This window comes from Rousettus aegyptiacus, unplaced genomic scaffold (assembly GCF_014176215.1).
Source record: "Rousettus aegyptiacus isolate mRouAeg1 unplaced genomic scaffold, mRouAeg1.p scaffold_m13_p_2, whole genome shotgun sequence".
In the NCBI taxonomy this organism is placed as follows: Eukaryota; Metazoa; Chordata; class Mammalia; order Chiroptera; family Pteropodidae; genus Rousettus; species Rousettus aegyptiacus.
Window position 1 is genome coordinate 146,386,108 of NW_023416295.1, and position 18,508 is coordinate 146,404,615.

Here is an 18,508-nt window from a genome sequence, read left to right on the forward strand (position 1 = left end):
ACCAGCAAAGTATGAGAGTCTCAGTTGCTTTGTATCCTAGCCAGCCCTTGCCATTGTCATTTTAAAAATATTTTTTAACTTTTCTAATAAATATTATTATGAACTGAATTGTGTCCCCTCCACCCCTAAACATATATACATTAAAGCCCTAATCCCCAATGTGACTATATTTAGAGATAGAGCCTTTAAGGAGGTAATTAAGGCTAAATAAAGTTATAAGGGTGGGGACCTAATCCAATAGGACTATTGTCCTTATAAGAGTAAGAGATGCCGAGAATATGTACTTGTGCACAGAGGAAAAGCCAAGTGACACTGATATGCAGCCATTGCAAGGGAGGAAGAGAGGTCTCATCAGAAAACAACCCAATCTGAAACTGTGGGAAAATAAATTTCTGTAAAGCAACCCAGTCCGTGGTATTGTTGTGGCAGCTGGAACAGACTAATACAGATGTATAGTGGTATTTCATTGTGGTTTTAATTTGCATTTCCTTAATAATTAATGATATTGAATTGCTTTTCATGTACTTATTTGACATCTCTAGCTCTTCTTGTGAAGTATATATTTGCACATAATTATGAATATTAACACACCAAAACCAAGTTTTGCTCCAAAGAGTTCTTAATTTGTTAGGATCATTGATTTTACCATGCCCCTATGATTCCTCAGTATTTATATTTGAATAATCTTTGCAAAAATTAAGTTTCGATGGTGAGATTTTAAAATGGAATTTATAATACCTTTCACAATAATGTTGGATGTTTAGATATTTTGCCTTGGACAGAATGACATTCCAAAACTTTATTCTGATTCCATGAACTAGATTTTAAAAATTGTTATTGAAATTAACTGATTTTCTATTTAAAGCATAAAACTGATATAAAAACAGACATCATTTAACTGTAAACTTTTGTTCTACTAATGGAGTCAACACATTAATAGCTATTACTCTACATTTCATACATGCACCAAAAAGTTCAATAAAAAATAAACAAAATTAATTGAAAGTTATTTGATCTAATGAATCAAAAGTGATATAAATGGGTTTTCTTCACCTGTTAAATTTTTGTCTTCGAGCATAGCCTTTTTAAAATAAGTATTTACTTTTGAAGTTGATGCCAATGCTTCTTCAACTGCTTTGCTTCTTCTAGGTTTTCAGTAGTCAGTATTGTCACTGTGGTCTCCATGGTGGAAATAAATAATGACAAACATTATGCAAATTAAACTTTTATCATAATGTTATTAAGGAATAAAAATAGCAATTTTTCATTAAACACATATGTTATGGGTAGGATTGTGTTGTGTTACCCTCCAAAATTCACATATGTTGAAATCCTGGCCCCTGATCCCTCAGAATATGGCCTTTTTGAAAACAAACTTGTTGAAGATTTATGTGGTCAGATGGAAGTAGGATGGGCCTCTAATCTAATATAGCTGGTGTCCTCATAAAAGGGTAAGGTTAGATAAAGTCATGCACATAGGGAGAACACCATGTGAAGATGAAGGTAGAGATCAAGGTGATTCTTCTACAAGCCGTGGAATGCTAAAGATTGCCAGCAAACCACAAGAAAATAGGTGAGAGCCATGAAGAGTTAGCATGTATTAAATAATATAAGAAGAAAGCGTGGGACTTTAGAATGTTAGTGCAAAAATAGCTGAAATGATGCACTACTGCAGTGTAACCTGGATACAAATGGCAGTAAAGGCGGAAAGGGGCTGATAAACACCCAGTCCAGGAGATCAAAGTCTATTAAGTCTTAATGAGCTCAAGGAACTGATAATGGGAGTGACAGAGGGAAGAGTCGCTACAAAGGTCAAAATCCATGAGTGGTAAGTTTGAGTTTAAAATTTCAGAGTGAAACAGTTCCAGGTAATAACAGGATGTGTGTAGCTAATCCAGGGGTTAAAGTCTTTAATGAGAAAGAGGATATGATCAACTTGTCAATAAATAACAATACCGATAAAGGTCAGAGGTTGATACAGCTGCTGACATGAACCATAAAGGAACAGTGAGAATGAAAATGTAATTTGAAAATGGTTCAGGGACAAAGAAAAGATCCACCAGTTGCTCTAACACATACCTGCCACAACCTGGTCATCTTCCTTCCAAAAATTAATTTCCAACTTTTAACTTCTATATTCCAAGAAATTAGGTCTTTCAAGATCCTTTTCCTTCCTCCCAAAAAAACTGATCTGGCAGGGAAACAATAGTGAAGAAAACTTAGAAGCTAACAGGTAAGGAAGCAGAAAAACTAGGGTAACAGTTTTTGCTTCATTATATTAACTTATTTTGATTGCCTCCTGGAACCTCCATCTGAATATCTCAGAGGCCTCTTAAGCACAATATGTCCAAAACAGAACTTGAAACACCCTACCATTTTTCCCTATCTAAACTTTTGCCTCCCCTTTCATTTCCTTTCTCAGAAAAAGGCATCACAGACTCTCCCACACAACTCCTTTCACAGTTTTCCTTAATCCAGTCAACTCTTTTTATACCCAGTGCTACTCCCCTGCTTCAGGCTTTCATTGCCTCCCACTTGGATTATTGTAACATCCTTTCAATGATTGCCCGAATAACCCTGCTTTTATTTAAAATTTTTATAAGTTGTTCATTATGGATTTTGTTTTGCATTCATTTTGATTTTTTAAAATATTGCATTAAAATATCATTTATCTTGTTTATTGAGTCTTTTGCTGCCTCCTTAAATTGGGGGCATACAAAGCAAGTGCTTCACCCACTTGTCCCAACCCTACTTCTTACCTTTAGTCTTAGCTACTGCAATTTGTTTCCAATTAGCAAGGACAGTCAACTAAAATATATAAGTCATCATGCCACATTCCTGCTTAAAATTCTTCAATGAATTCCTCACAGATTAATTCAACCAGACCTCAATAAGATCAGTCTTTTTTGGTTCTTGCTTACTGTTTTACCCTCTTTTCTAGATTTTCTTCTCCTTTACTTATCATTACCATAGCTAACATTATCTATGACACAGAATGAACACTTTGTTCTTAGCACTTTACAAGTGTTAGCTCATCTTATATAATGAGGTGAAATCAATGTTGTTATTTTATTTATATATTATTTTATAGCCAGGACAACTCTCTTCCTCTAGGTCTTTTTTAGGCTTTCTACAAGTTTCCACTGCCTGGGAAATTTGTATCATGTTGTACAAATGTGTTGCTTTAAGCCACTAAGTTAGTGGCCGTTTGTTGCAGCAGCAGCAGCAGCAGCAGCAGCAGCAGCAGCAGCAGCAGCAGCAGCAGCAGCAGCAGCAAGGAAATGCTTCCTCAAGGAAGCGTTTTTTGGTCCCCCCAAACTGAGTTGGATGCTCCTCCCCACTGGTCTCCCAACTCCCTCTCGTTGCCTCTCCCATAACACTGGTTTTGCTGCATTGCTTTTCCCAGTTGGGAGCCCAACTCTAACTCTAGACTGTAAGATCCTCTGACAGGGATTGTGTTTATCCTTTTTATCACCAGAGCCTAACTTAAAGAGATATACAGCTGCAGCTAAATAGGTATTTGTCGAGCGAATGAATGAATGCGATTTCTCAAGGGAGGATGAGGTTATCTGTTTATACTAAAATCAAATGTAATAGCTATTAAGTCTAAAATGTAACTGAATTTGTTTTCCTGGCAAGAAAATATATGAAAACAAACAAACAAAAAAGATGCAGAGTTGGCTTTTCCCCAAATGCCCCACGAACTCGGACAGGAGTGGTTACCTTGACAACAGTGAGAGACCTGCTTTCCTCAGAGAAACAAATGAAGCAACAAAGCAAGAGAGAATGAAATACTTAAGAAAATTTGAGATTTAACAGGGGCTTCTAAGTTTTTTACATATAAGACACATACTTTGTTATGATGTATGTGCCAGTTACCACAAGTTTTTATTTACAACAATAACGAATTGAATGTGGCTGTGCTGGGCTTGCTGACATTAAATGTGACTCCAACGCGAGTCAAGGCACCATGCCACTTTACTTATTCATAGTTTCCTTTTGTCGTAAATCTTTTTTATGCTCCGGTTTCCTAACATAATTTTAGTATGTCAATTCTCGAAGGGAGAAGTCATTACAGAATGGTGAGGGGTCATTACAGAGTCACCAGAGTTTCTCTCCTATCCTCTGTGTCACCCAATTGTTCAGAAGTCTGGCAAGGTGTAGCTGTGTTCTCTGCTTAGGATACCACAAAGCTGAAATCAAAGTGTCACGGGGACTAAGTTTTTGTCTAGAGGCGCTGGGGAAAATTTCACTTCCAAGCAAGCTTATTGGTGTGGTTGGCAGAATTCAGTTGCTTGCAGTTGAAGGACTGAGGTCCCATTTACTTTCTGGCTGTCAGCCAGAAGCTGCTCTCAGCAACTAGAGGCTGCTCTTAGGTTTTTTTTCTCCATGGCCTCCACTGTCACTTCACAATGCGGATGTTTGCTTTCTTCCAGGCCAGTCTGAGCACAGTTCTCAAACTTCCCCTTCTTCAACTAGCCAGAGAAAATTCTCTACGTTTAAAGAGCTCATTTGATTAGGTTGGGCCCACCCAGATAATTTTCCTATCTTAAGGTTACTTCTGCCATATAACAACATAATCACAGGTGGAAAATTCATCGTATTCAGTCCCAGGGATTATCATGGAAAATACAAAATATGGATAAAAAATTTTAAGTCCATTTTAGAATTTTGCCCACCACACCACTACTCATGAAAGTTTATCAGAACAAAGAAAGGGAATATATTTTGAAAACAACCCAATAAATAAACAAAAACACCTAAGGCTTTTTTCAGTTACTCCCCCCACATTCCCATAGAGAACCATTTCTTTAATTAAACAAACATTCAAATTTTGGTGTCACGTTAGATCCTGGCACCACATGTTAGATATCTGGAACATAGGCATTGGCTTTGATCTTTCCAGAAAAAGAAAAAAAGAAGAATGGACAGAGGCCAGATAGAATTGGAAGTTTGAAGAGTGGGAAGGGGGTTTGAAGTACCACTCTAAGTGAGGAAGCTGGTATGAATTCAGTGAAAGATGAGCAAAAGCTCCAGATATTTTCTTCCTCAATAGACTTGGCAGTTTCTAGATTTTGCAGAATGGGCCAATTGACTATTCGTGCTTTGGAATTTGTGAATTATTTAGAAGATTAGAATACAAAGCTTTTTCTAAGTTTTTATTATATTATGCAGAGGACCAAATACTTTAAGTAAAAACATTGTGACCTTTGTAACCATTTAGTAGAGAATGACAAAATTTTTTTTAGAACCCTCAAAAAGAGAGGTACCTATTTTCTCCTAGACACTGTTTCTGTGATTCTAGCCACCATCACTGTGGGATAAGGAAGGTTCATCTGTGTGTTCTTTGTGGATATGTTACACTCTGGCAAGATAAGAACTAAAATGAGCCTTTGAATCAGTCAACTATGATTTCTACTATAAAGGATATTTTAAAATAATTATTAACTCTTACCTTGTCACATAATAAAACATCTAAATAAAAGTACTATATTCTATGATTGACTTTAACCTCTAACTTATTTATTCTATTGATCCCAAACAAAAATTTCCAGGAATATTCCAAATGCTATCATAGTTTTCTTTTTTTTTTTTTAATATCATAGTTATTTACATCAAGTTATTAAATCTTCATGTGTTGTTACTGTAAAACATAATAATTGAGGTCATTGACTAAGGAATCCTCACTTTGCAATCCCTGCTTATTTTTCACAACATAACTTATCTTTAGGGAACATATCAAACCATCATTTCTATTTCTGAGTCAGAAAAACAAAAAGTAGAGGAAGTTACGGATGATATGGACTCTTGGAACATTAGACTTCAATATGAGCCATGTAACAATCGCTCCCTTATCTGGAAGGAAGTGGACTTGATACACTGTCATTAGAAGTTAAAGATGCCACAAAGCTAGGATTATTTGATTCTCAATACATAACTTTTAAAAATTAAGACAAAGTCGAGGGGGAAAAGTATGAAGGATGTTTTTGTCTTTGTACCTTATTCCGTGTTACGAAATTTTTTGTATGCAAGTAACACTTTGATTAAAGGAAGCCCATCTTTCAAGGCCCTAAACATAAAAAGACAAAATAATTTAAATTAATGTCATTTTATACATCAAGGTCACATTGCGAGGAAAGAAGTGATTATGACAGTGGGTCCTGACCATAGATATAGCGTATATATATATAATTTTTTATGCCTACAACCAGGCCCGACCCTGCTCAGCTTCTGAAATCAGACAAGATCGGGCCTGTTTAGTAACATACTTTTCAAACATTGAAAACAATTAAGGCAAGAAAGTTCACCGGCAGATAACTTTTGCCCTACTGAAGTGCTGCCTGAGACTACCATGTTAGAGCCAATTTATCATATCACAGTCTGGCAGGCCACGCAGAGAAGACCTGAGACCTCTAGCTGACCTCTAGCCAGCGCCAGACTTGTAAGGCCACATTCCAGCTTAGTCAACTTATATGTAGCAAGGGGAGCGGGTGCAACAAAAGAAACAGAGGAACAATCCAACCAGCCCGCAGAACTGTGAACATAATTTCTGGTTAGGCCATCTAGTTTGGGGGTGGTCAAAACGGATTGAAATAATTGAGGAAGACTTGATGGAACTCAACATGTCCAAAATTTTACTCATTTTCCTTGATTTTCTGACTTCACTGTTTGTAGAACAGTGCCACCATTTCTGTTTTACTGATTTGAAAGAAACATTTTTTTCCCTTTCACTTTCTTTATTTCCCTCCCTGATATACAGTGTCTTTGAATCTTCATGTAACTGTAATTGTAGTAAAATATAGCTCTAATAATGCTTCTTTCCACCAAAAAAAAAAAAAAAAAAAAATCCTTAGATGGCTTCCTTTGCCTACATAATAATGTTCTTGAACCATAACCATATCTTTTAAATCACTTTCTTCCCAATTCTGTTTGCCATGTATATTTCTAGGCATAACCTATTTTTCTTTCAAGTTATCATTTTTCTCCAAAAATCCCAACTCCAGTCAAATTAGCCTGGTCTTTTTTTCTAGATATGCCATAAGCGTTTTTTCTTTTGCTTCTGATTTTTTTTCTCTCAAATGAATTCCCACTATCTAGACCTTGCTCATTTAAAAATGTCCAATTCAAATTCTGTGTGAGGCTTCTTCCATGATTAATCTCCTTTATTATTTTATTATCTGAACCACTCAGTTAAGACCTGCTAGTCAGTCATTTATCATAGTTACATTTTTCATGTATAAATGACTTATCCACACACCTAAACTGCAACATTCTGGTGATCAAGGTCCATGTCTTATGCCTTGTATAAATATAAGGTGTTGTTAGTAGATATTAATTGATGTTGAAAGATGCAGTAAGATTTGAGTAGGTGGGCAGAGAAGAGGCATTCTAGAAGAACAAGAGGAACGAGTGTGAAAAATGTATGGTTTCAGAGATGGGAAAGATAACACTAAATAGAAAGTCAATTTAATTATACAACAACAACAGCAACAGGAACAACAACAACAACGACAATGACAGCAACAACAGCAGCGGCGGCCGCAGCAGCAGCTGTAGCAGCAGCAGCTACAGCAGCTGCAGTTGGCGCCCAGCTAGCATTCTTTCCCTTGCTTACTTTTCTCCAAGACACAATGCTGCTCATTTTTGCCTCAGGACTTTCAAACTTGTGGAAAATATGATCACTGAAATAGAACTTAAAAATTACTTTGTTCTTTGCAAGAACTGTGTTACAGGAAGGAAAGAGGGGGAGTGTTCACTAACCGTAGGCAAATTACCGCCATACCCCCGTTCCAAAACATATAAAATTACAAGACCTATTCTATACTTAAGTCTCCCCACCCCACGAGTTGCCTTGTGGTTAGCAGGAGAGGAAATGTCTCGTGACATCCAGCAGGGTGGGGGAAGGGAGAGCCCTGTAGTCAAAAGTTCCTAAGAGCTCTTTGAAAGGGGCGCTGTTTGCCTGTGTTTGAAAGGGTCACACAGTTGGTCAAGTAAAACACTGAACAATTATTTAAGTGAAATCTTTACTTTCTCCAACAACTGACAAATGATGCTGTCTTCATTTACCAAATTCATCTAGTCAAAAAAATATTCTCTGAGTTCCTACTATGAGATGGGCACTGTTATAGGGGATACATGCCTTACATAAACAATAAATTAAAATAATATGCACGAAAGTTAAAAAAAAGTAGGAAAAATTATACACCATGAGAATACTGACTAAAAGAAAGCTGAACATGAAATGAAAAATACTTTCAGGCAAAAAATATTACTAGCAGGTCACTTTATAATGTCGAAATGTTCAATTCGACAGGAAGATATCACAATTTTATTTCTAGATGCTATGAATAACAGTGTCCATATAAAGCAAAACCAAACCAAAAAAAAAAAACCAAAAAAAAACTGACAAAACTATGATGAAAAATAAATAAATTCACTATCATAGTAGATTATTATAGAAAAGCTAGTTTCTTTACCATTCCTTTTCTCCTACATTTTTGCATTGCTCATTCCGTTTTTTTTTTTTTCAAATATCTCCTCAGAGAGTTATTTTTCAGTTAGTCCACTTAAAATACTGTGTCTTTATCATTCTTTACAGCATATATATATGCCCAATGTTATATTATTCATTTTCTTGTTTATTAATTTCTCCTCTACTAAAAGTATTCCACGAGGAAAGGAATATCATCTTTCTTATCATGAAATCTTTTGGTCCATGTACATTTTCTGTCACATAAAAATGTTTGCTAAATAAGTTAATAACTAAATAATAGTTAACAACTATTGTATATTTCTGTGTACAGTAGTCTCCCCTTATCTACAGGGGATATGTTCCAAGAACCTTCTGTAGATGCCTGAAACCACAGATAGTAATGACCCTGTAGATACTGTTTTTTCCTATATGTTCATACCTATGATAAAGTTTAATTTATGAATTAGGCACAGTAAGAGATTAACAGCAATAACTAATAAAACAATTATAACAATATACTGTAATAAATTATATGAATGTGGTTTCTGCTTCTCTCTCTTAAAATATCTTTTTGTACTGTACTTACTCTTCTCTTTCTTGTGATGATGTGAGATGACACAATGCTGTGTGATGAAATAAAGTAAGGTGAATGCTGTAGGCATGTGATGTAGCATTAGATTACTGCAAGGGGTACTTGAACACAAGACTGCGATATTGTAACAGTTACTCTGATAACCAAGTTGGCTACTAAGTGACTAAGGTCAGGTAGACTGTAGAACGTGGATATGCTGGACAAAGGGATGAATCATATTTCCGGCAGGACAAAGTGGGACAGTGTGAGATGGCATCATGCTTCTCAGAATGTCTTGCAATAAAATTTATGAATTGTTCACTTAACGTTTTTGGACCATAGTTGACTGGTCCAAATCACGGAAAGCAACACTATGGATAAGAGGGGACTACTGTACTAGCAATTTTAAATGCATTACCTTAATTCTCCCTACCGTCCTTTATTTTATAGAAAGGGTTAAGTAATTTATTCAATTTCACAGTTAATAAATGACAGTCAAGACTTGAATCCAGGGATGTTGTCTCCCTGGGAGTCCTTGGCATTCCACTGGACTTGGGAATCCATCATCGGCTTTTCTTTCACAGGGATATGACATTTTCTTCATTCAATAAAAATGTACTGAAATACTTACTGGTCATAATGTGGCAGAGATGCAATGGGGAGGCAGAAATGGAAGTACCAAAATGGACAGTGCCTGATTTCATGGAGGCTTATATACTATTAAGGCAGAAGGCATTAAATAATACTTGCATAATTATTTAGTTACAATTATATTAGTATCAGAAGGGGTAGCTTAAGGTACTTATGACATTACATAACAGAAGAAGCTGACCTAGTCTGGGGATTCAGGGATAGTTAATTGGAGGAAGTGACATTTGGGTTGAAATTAATTCCTAATCATTTTTCAGATTTCAAACCAAATATCATAAGCACTCCAGATACAGAGAGGGTAAAATGCATCATGGTAGAAAAAACTTTAAAAGAAAACTTTTGTTATTGTATATATCTCTGAAATATAGAGTTAGAATACCTATGGTACTGTTATTATGCCTAAGAAACTGAATAATAAATATCAAAATCCAGTCGAAATTAAACATTTCCTAATTATGTTTCAAAAATGTTCTCACAGTTGATTTCTTAACAGATGTGTCTACTCAGGATTTATATACTACATTTGGTTAAACTGTGTCTTAAATTTTTTAAAATACATAACATTTCACCTCCTCATTTTTTTTAAATATATTTCTTGAAAAAACTGTGTCATTTGTTCTATAGAATTGCCCTTATTTTGGATTTCCCTGATTGCAACCCATGGTATTATTTAACATGTTCCTCTGTTTCCTACACTTTCTGCAAAACTGGTAATTAGGTATAGAGATTTGATCAGATTCAGGTTCGATATGGGGTGGCGGGGGGCAGGAATACTTCACAGGTGTTGTGCTCATCTTGTTGAATCAAATCAGGAGACAGATAAGCCTAACTGTCTCTCATTCTGTGATATCAGTAGCCATTTATCACTAGGATTTCATTAGAGATTGCAGATATTTTAATTTTACCATTCCTTCTTCATTTATTATTAACTGAAATATTTCTCTATAGAGAAACTTTCTCTTATTAATTACTCCTTCAGTTTACCCTTAGGCGCAGTTCTTCCATGGAACAAGATAAATGCTTCATTCACTCTCTTTAGTTTCTGTTTTCAGGATGTGTTGGTATCCTAGCATTCTCCAAAGACTTAATGAGTTTTTTTTTCTTTTGTTGTTAATATCATATGGACTCTGGATTTTTACAAATTTGATGTGTTCCAATAAAAATACATATTATTATAGTCAATGTGTTTCAATTTTATATACATATAATTCTAGACATACAATAACAATATTATTACTAACGATATGATGATAAAAAACAGATTAATATTTCTTTGTAATTATGTTTGTCCTTAGGATATTTCCCAGTAAGAATGTATAGATGTGATATTGTGATTTATAATAAGAAATAATATTTGGTCTTCATCCCTGTTACTGGCACAGAGCTCCTAAAACACTTTGAATTGAATCTTTCAAAATTAAATCCTCAGAATTTCCTAAGTGATAAGAGCAATAAAAGTATCTTTTGTTTTATATTTGGTCTTTGACGCTGGCTTCTGACCTGGGGCTCTTAATATCCTTATAATTTCCTGGGTGGTAGGAGTGTCATTTGTCCCAGTGAGGCAATTCTGGGTGGACTCCTAGATGGTTCCTAGAAGAGGGTTCGTTAGTGGAAAAACTAGGCTGTGATTAGAAGCTTGGAATTTGCAGCCATGTTCTCCATTTTCTTGAGGGGGAAGGGCTAAAAATAGAGTTAATGATCAATCATACCTACATGATAAAGCTTCCATAAAAATCTCAATAGTATGGAGTTCGGAGAGTTTCCAGGGTTTCCAGGTCAGTGAACATAACCACATATTGGAAGAGTGATACACCCTAACTCTATGGAAATAGAAGCTTCTGCACTTGGGAGCCTCCTAGATCTCTCCTATGTATCTCTTCATCTGGTTGTTCATCTGTGTTCTTTATCATATCCCTTATTTTTTGCTGCTTTCTTTCTTTCTTTCTTTCTTTCTTTCTTTCTTTCTTTCTTTCTTTCTTTCTTTCTTTCTTTCTTTCTTTCTTTCTCTTTCATCTTTCTTTCTCATATCCTTTAAATGCCTCGTAAACAGTGTTCTCCTGAGTTCTGTGAGCCACTCTAGCAAATAACTGAATCCAAAGGGACAAGGTCATGGAAAACTCAGATTTGTAACCAAGTCAGACAGAAATTGTGAGTTACCTGGACCTACTACTGAGATTGGCAGCTGAAGTGGAGATCAGCTTGTTGGACTGAGCCCTTGAGACCTGATGCTATCTCCAGGTAGATAGTGTCAGAGCTCAGTTCAATTGTAGGACACCCAGCTGGTGTAGTACAGAATTGCTTGGTGTGGGGAAAAACCTTCACACATTTGGTGGCCAGAAGTGAAGTGTTTTGTATGAGGAGTAAAGGAGACTCATAGGGCTGGGTTTTTCCCTACACAAGATGTATTCCTATATTGTAAAGGTACGTGGAATAATTCTTTTCTATGTGGTTAATCTGCCATTTCTCTACACAATTAGATTCATTTCATTTGCTTTCAATTAAAATTTATTAGTTTTATTTTGCTTTATAATTACATAAAACATTTTCGTGTTTCCAAAATCTATGCTGTAAAATGTTTTCTGAAGAAACATTTAGCTTCATTTCTATTGCACCCACCCTGTCTTCTTTATACCCTATATTCATTTTTGTTTACCTGTCATTTAAAAATACATGTAAATACATTTTTTATTATTCCTTCTCTTTCTTAGATGAAAAATAATTGCTTCCTCACCCCCCTCCCCTCGCCAAATGTACTTCTTTTACTTCTAAACATGCTTCTTTTAATTGCTTAACTGGTATATACTGGTAATTACTATATGGTAGCATATAGATATTGTCTTTATTCATCTTATAGGTGCATATTATTTAAATATGCAAACTAACATAATTTACTCAAACATCCTTTTTATGATGGGTATATGTGTTACTCCTAGTCTTTTGGTTTTACAATGAAAACTGCCAATAATAGCCTGTGCACTCAACTTTTTGAGATGGGTTCCCGGAATGAGATTATTGGGGTCAAAAACAAATACATGTGTAACTGCGATGAATATTCTCCTCCATGTGGATTATATAATTTTGCATTCAAATCAGAAATGTATGGTAGAACAAAGCTATTTCCCCATAGCTTTGGCAACAGAGTATGTTGCCAAACTTCGAGATTTTTCTTTTTCTGATATGCAAGAAATGACAATTCATTATGGTATTAATTTGCATGTTTCTTATTAAGAGCATTGATTTGTATGATAAAGGGCCATTTGACTTTCTTTTTCCATGAATAATCTGTTTATTTCTTGTCCATTTTCCAAAAAGATTTTAGCACTTTTAGAAGCTATTTATACCTGATTTACTCAGTGAAGTGGTTGCCTTGATCACTAGAGATTATCAAACATATACCTTCAGTGGAAAACACATTTTCTAACCACTTTCCCCGGGCCCCCACTGTGAAAGTATTAGCCTTGTGGCAGAGGAAGGTTTCTACCCATCTGGAAAACGTACATACAATATGAACGTATTGATAACCCGTACTATGGTGTATGAAGGAATGCAATAACGAAAATTGGGATTCGCCAGGGAGTTTTGAAGAACCAAGTGGTCATCTAGGGTTTCCCTTGCCTCAACTGTTCATGTAATTACAGCCACTGTTCGCCCATCTTAGTTTCTCTGATTTAGAAGCAGACTGTTGCCATGCCACAAGTAATTCAGGATGGCAAAAGTCTAGCAATAAAAGATCATTTTTGCAGAAGCAATGGACTTCGTCTGTATGTGCCACAATATTTATAGATTTTGTTGCTGATGCCTTTTCATTAAAGTGAGCCTTTGCTTGTTCTGTCTAAATAACAGATGTATCCCCTTTGCTTGTTTTGTTTAGATAACAGATGTATTGCCTTTGCCTAAACTGCCCATAACCCATAGCAACTCCCACGCTCTATAACCACCTGAGGACAAATTAGCCAATTGGCTCATGCCAACTGTAACTGCGTGTATAAGCCCTATAAAAGTAAGGTTACACCTGAGCTCGAGGCCTAAATCTTCTGGGATCACCAGCGTAATACACCTGAGTTCTCCGTCTTTGAGTGGTGCTTGGTTTCTCGCTGGTCTGATTTTTCTGCAACATTTCTTGATGCTGCAGTGAGATTCCAGCCACGCTGGCCCTGTAAGCAGCCAGACTGGTGGCTCTGCCAGGCTGGGTTGGAGGGGCTCCAAGAGGAACAAAGAGGCGTGACACCTGACGAATTTATGGTTTCTCTTTCTGACTAGCACTCTGACTCTCTGGACGGCCAAGCCCCAACCGGACTCAAAGGAGAGACAGACCAACTCACCAGGAATGACCACAGGATAAGGTAAGGCCCAGGGCTCAGCACCCCAGTCGAGTCCCATCTTCAGACAGAAGATGAGCTCGATCACCTCCTAAAGTCTTCAGTTAGAAGACACAGGTCAGGGTCATCCCAGTGGGGGAGACATCAGAGTCTTTCCAGGAGGGGTGGGGGAAGACAAAGGTCAGGGCCTTTCAAAAGGGGGGAGGTAATGTTTTAACCTCTGGTGTGTGAATGTGTGAGTGAACGAGCAACCTGTCCAGTTTGACTTGGTCAGGTATGAATTTGTAGCTTCACAGCAGGGCGCCCATAAGGTCCCCTAAAGGCTATGGAGTCTGAGTGGACTCATCTGTGATTCTGTGGTACACAATGTACAGTCTAGGGTGGCATTGGACTAGTGTCTGATTATAAGTCACAAAGCTGAGTCCACTATGGCTAAGTGTCACCTAAGCTCCTTCGGGACACAGCCAGATGAGCAGCCGAGTGGTCTCCTCTTTGGGGGAAGCACCCACCTACTTTGTGCCACTGACACAGGGTGGGATACACAGGGTGGGAAACAATTGATTACTGATTGGGCTTAAGAATTGCCTATCTCCAAACAGCCCTTTTGACATAGGGGCCCTCCGTCAAATTATTTTCTTGAAATTTTAATGTCTATTTTCCCCTTCCATTAAGAAGCTCCCTAAGGCAATATGGGAGGAGATTCCTCTAAGCCAAGTGTCTTAAATTGTATGTTGAAAATTTTAAGAAAGGTTTCCAGGGGATTACGGAGTCAAGCTGACCCCAGGAAAACTCCGTATTCTTTACGAGCTTGAGTGGCCTGCCCTACAGGGTAGGATGGCTTTTGGAAGGGACCCTGGCCCTCCCCACTGTTAGAGCTATGTACCAGTAGTGACATAAACCCCTGGACATCCAGACCAGTTTCCATATATAGACTCATGGTTTCAAATCGCTACTGTAGTATCTCCTTGGGCCCAGTTCTGTGCAAATAGGCTGGGACAGAGTAAGGTACTTGTGGCCTGATTGACTAGGGGAAAAGACAAGGAAGAGCCACCAAGGGGATCCTGAGGAAGAACCTCTCTTCTCGCTGCTCTACATCCCAACAGCTCTGCCAGTCCCTGCACAACCACTATACCCCCAATTACAGGACAACCCTCCACCATCGGTGCCATGGCCGCCGAGCCTGAGTCCACAGTGTCTTCGCTTGGCCACACAGCCAGCCCAGCAGCCTGCAGCCCTCTAGATGCCCCTGCAAGAGATGGGAGGCTCTTTTGAGATTAGCGAAGATGGCACACTCCAGCGGGGTCACCCTGTCCTCTACTATCAGCTTTTCAGCACAACTAACATCCTCACCACATCCCATCCTATTTGGAGAAACCCCAAGTGATGATTGACCTGCTTGAGTCCCTCTTCAAACTCATCAGCCTACATGGGATGACTGCCATCAACTCCTCCTAACTCTCTTTAACACCGAAGAATAACTAAATGTGCTTGGGAATTTGGAATCATATCCACTGTTTGTGTGATACCAGAATTCTAGTTGAGTGTCAGTCACCTTGGAACACTCCACTCTTACCGATCAAGAAGTCTGAAGGGAACAACTACCATCCTGTTCAGGACCTCTGCATCATCCCCATCCATCTGGTGGTCCCAAACCTTATACCCTCCTGAATCTCTTACCTGCCCAAGCAAGCTGGTTTACCTGCCTCAATCTCAAAGACGCCTTCTTCTGCCTCCGGTTATCACCGGCCAGCCGGCCTTTGTTTGCCTTTTGAGTGGGAAGACCCACGCATCTGGAGAAAGACACAGCTGACTTGGACTCGACTGCCACAGGGCTTCCAGAACTCATCCACCCTGTTTGGCAAAGTGCTGGCTGCAGATCTTGCTGCCTTCTCCAGAGAGACTTTGGACTACACTCTATTCCAGTATGTAAATGACCCATTGCTGGCTACCCCCACCCAAGAAGACTGCTGGAAAGGTACTCAACCTTGTTGGCCCTACTCTCTACCAGTATGATACTAGTGTCATGGAGGAAGGCTCAAATCTGCAAGCAGGAGATCATATACCTTGAGTTTGTCATCTCAGAAGGACATCGGGCACTTGGACACAAAAGGAAACTGGCCTTCTGTTCAATATCTTGGCCAAACACCAAGAAAGGGGTCCGTGGATTCAAACTGTTTCAGGTGGATGGAATAAATTAAGTTTACCTGCTTATATAGCTAAAGCTTTTTCTCATTATTTATGGAGAAGACAATCTTATGAAAGCTATAGCTAGAGTTTGGGCAAGGGTGCCTCTATAGCCATCTGTGCTTAAAAAAAAAAAAATCCCTTCCCCCTTTTTTCCTTCAGTCTTAGGAATCAAGGATGGTAAAGCTAGGTGGGCTTTGAACTGCTTCTAAGTTGCTCTCAGTTCTCCCAAATATTGGTTTGTAACAAGTAACATTATAGGTTGATCTACTTGCCAAAGTTAATAATTTGCTTCTTTCCCTTTGGGTACATAGTTTATTTTAGTGTAGGAGAGGTGGCTTTTAAAAAATTTCTATCAGGCTCTGAATCTTCAGCTTCCAGTTTCACCGCACTTCTCATAAAAAGTTTATTAAATCCTATCAAGTGTCTTGTCATGTTTCAGCTTAGACAAACAATAAATATAAATATTTCTGGCAGTATTAAATGATTTCATGGATTCAAGAGGGTGTAAAGTTTATTACCTTCCAGAGTCATCCCCTCTGATAGCCCAAACAAAGAACTGACAGTCTGCAAGTCCCAGTCAGGCAGAAAGCCACACCCTCCCCTCAAGACATAGGCAATAACTAGCTCTAGGAGGAAAAGGATCAATAACCAATTGGTCTAGGTGTGGGGAGGAAGAGACGATGTGAAATTTTATTTCCTTCTCTCACCGGGCTCAGGAGATAATCCATTTACAAAAACTTTTAAGGATCCTCCCTGGGTTTAAGAAATTCTTGAATTATTACCTTTAGATTAGCTTTAAACCAAGGAATGAAGAATATCTGAGGACAATCGCTTCTAGGGGATAACATCAGCTTTATATTCTTGTTTTAGGTAACTTTTTTCTCTTTAATATTTCATTTGACTTTTTGAACAAATATTACAGTGGAGCTATAATTTTTTTGTTTAGTATTTCTAATTAATATTGCTTGAAGGGCGAGTTTACATGCTTTCAGTTTTATACTAGGCGGGGGAATGTTCGCCAGTGAGACAATGTCTTTCCACAATATAATCGGGTAAAAGAGACACAATTGCTTCATATAAAGCCTGTTCAAAATTCACCAATTTGCCTATAAACTTCTACCTTAATTTCATCAACTCTTACATTCCTACCTATAGCCTCCACTAGAACTTTATGAATAGGTTTTAATTTTACAATACTGGATAGGAGATGTGTTATAGCCAGATATAATAACCATTCTCATAAAATATTCAGGTAAAGTTGACATAACTTCTTTACATAAAAGTTGTTAAAACATCCCAATTTTCATAATTTTATCAATCCTTATGTTTCTACATTTTTAAAAATTAATTGTGGCCTGAGTCAGGGCTTTCATCAATGGTTTTTGGTACCACAGTGCGTGGAATTCCCATATCAAAGAGTCCTGGAAATTTCTCTTCCTACCCTCTGACCATCCATTTTATCCACTCTTGTGTAAGAAGGCTTTGGGTCCTTAGCGAGGGGTCAAGTCAATTGACCTTGGCCCTGTTGTCAATCTTTAACTTGATTAACTGGCCTAACTGCTGCCCTCAAGGGATTGCTGGTCAGGTTTTCTTATTTTAATCTCTGCTTTCCAGTTTTTAAATTTCTCTAAACTGTAGTAAACGAACAGACTCTTCAGGGCTCTTTAATGTTGGGGGACCAAGAAGGGATCTTTTTGGCTCACCCCACCTTAGGTAGTATTGTATTAAACCATTGTTTTAATCCCATTAATGTCCACTTTATTTATCCTAATTTTAAAAAATAATCATATAAAAATTTCTACCTTGCTGGGATCAGTCCTGTGACTTTGCTTTCTCTTTGTTTTATCCCTATCAATATTATAAATATATATATATCAGTCTGATTATTTAATTAGGAAGTCCTTGTCTTTTAAGTACACTTTTAAATTATCTAATCTAATTGGAACTTTTCTAGCAATAGACATTGTAATTTTAGGTTATAATTTCCCTGAAGGCACACAGCAGTTAGGTAGGAACACAGCTGTAAGTGGAGCTTGCTCACATTTTTGTCTAGCTATATTTTGGAGCTTCTAACCTGACCATTAGCAAGCTGAGTTCTTAGGATGTAAAACTTCTCTGTTGCCTTTGAGCAAGATATGGCCATTATATTCCTTTCGTCTTAAGTGCAGGGGAATTGTACTTCCAATGTCCTGATTTTTTAAAAAAAATATCTACAAATATCTGAAGGCAAATAGGAAAGGATCTGAGTGTTCTCTTTTTCTAATTTCTGTCCTTCCATCTTATTAAGGAATCTTAATGACTAGCCAT

At 37.5% G+C, this 18,508-nt stretch overlaps 1 long non-coding RNA gene across 1 annotated transcript; it reads left to right on the plus strand.

The window, feature by feature from the left end:
- The first annotated feature begins 13,741 nt into the window (after window positions 1-13,741).
- Window positions 13,742-16,214, plus strand: LOC107508561. The gene is made up of 3 exons (XR_001596328.2): window positions 13,742-13,851; window positions 13,956-14,038; window positions 15,118-16,214. It is a non-coding gene; the product is annotated as an uncharacterized LOC107508561 (long non-coding RNA).
- The last annotated feature ends 2,294 nt before the right edge of the window (window positions 16,215-18,508 follow it).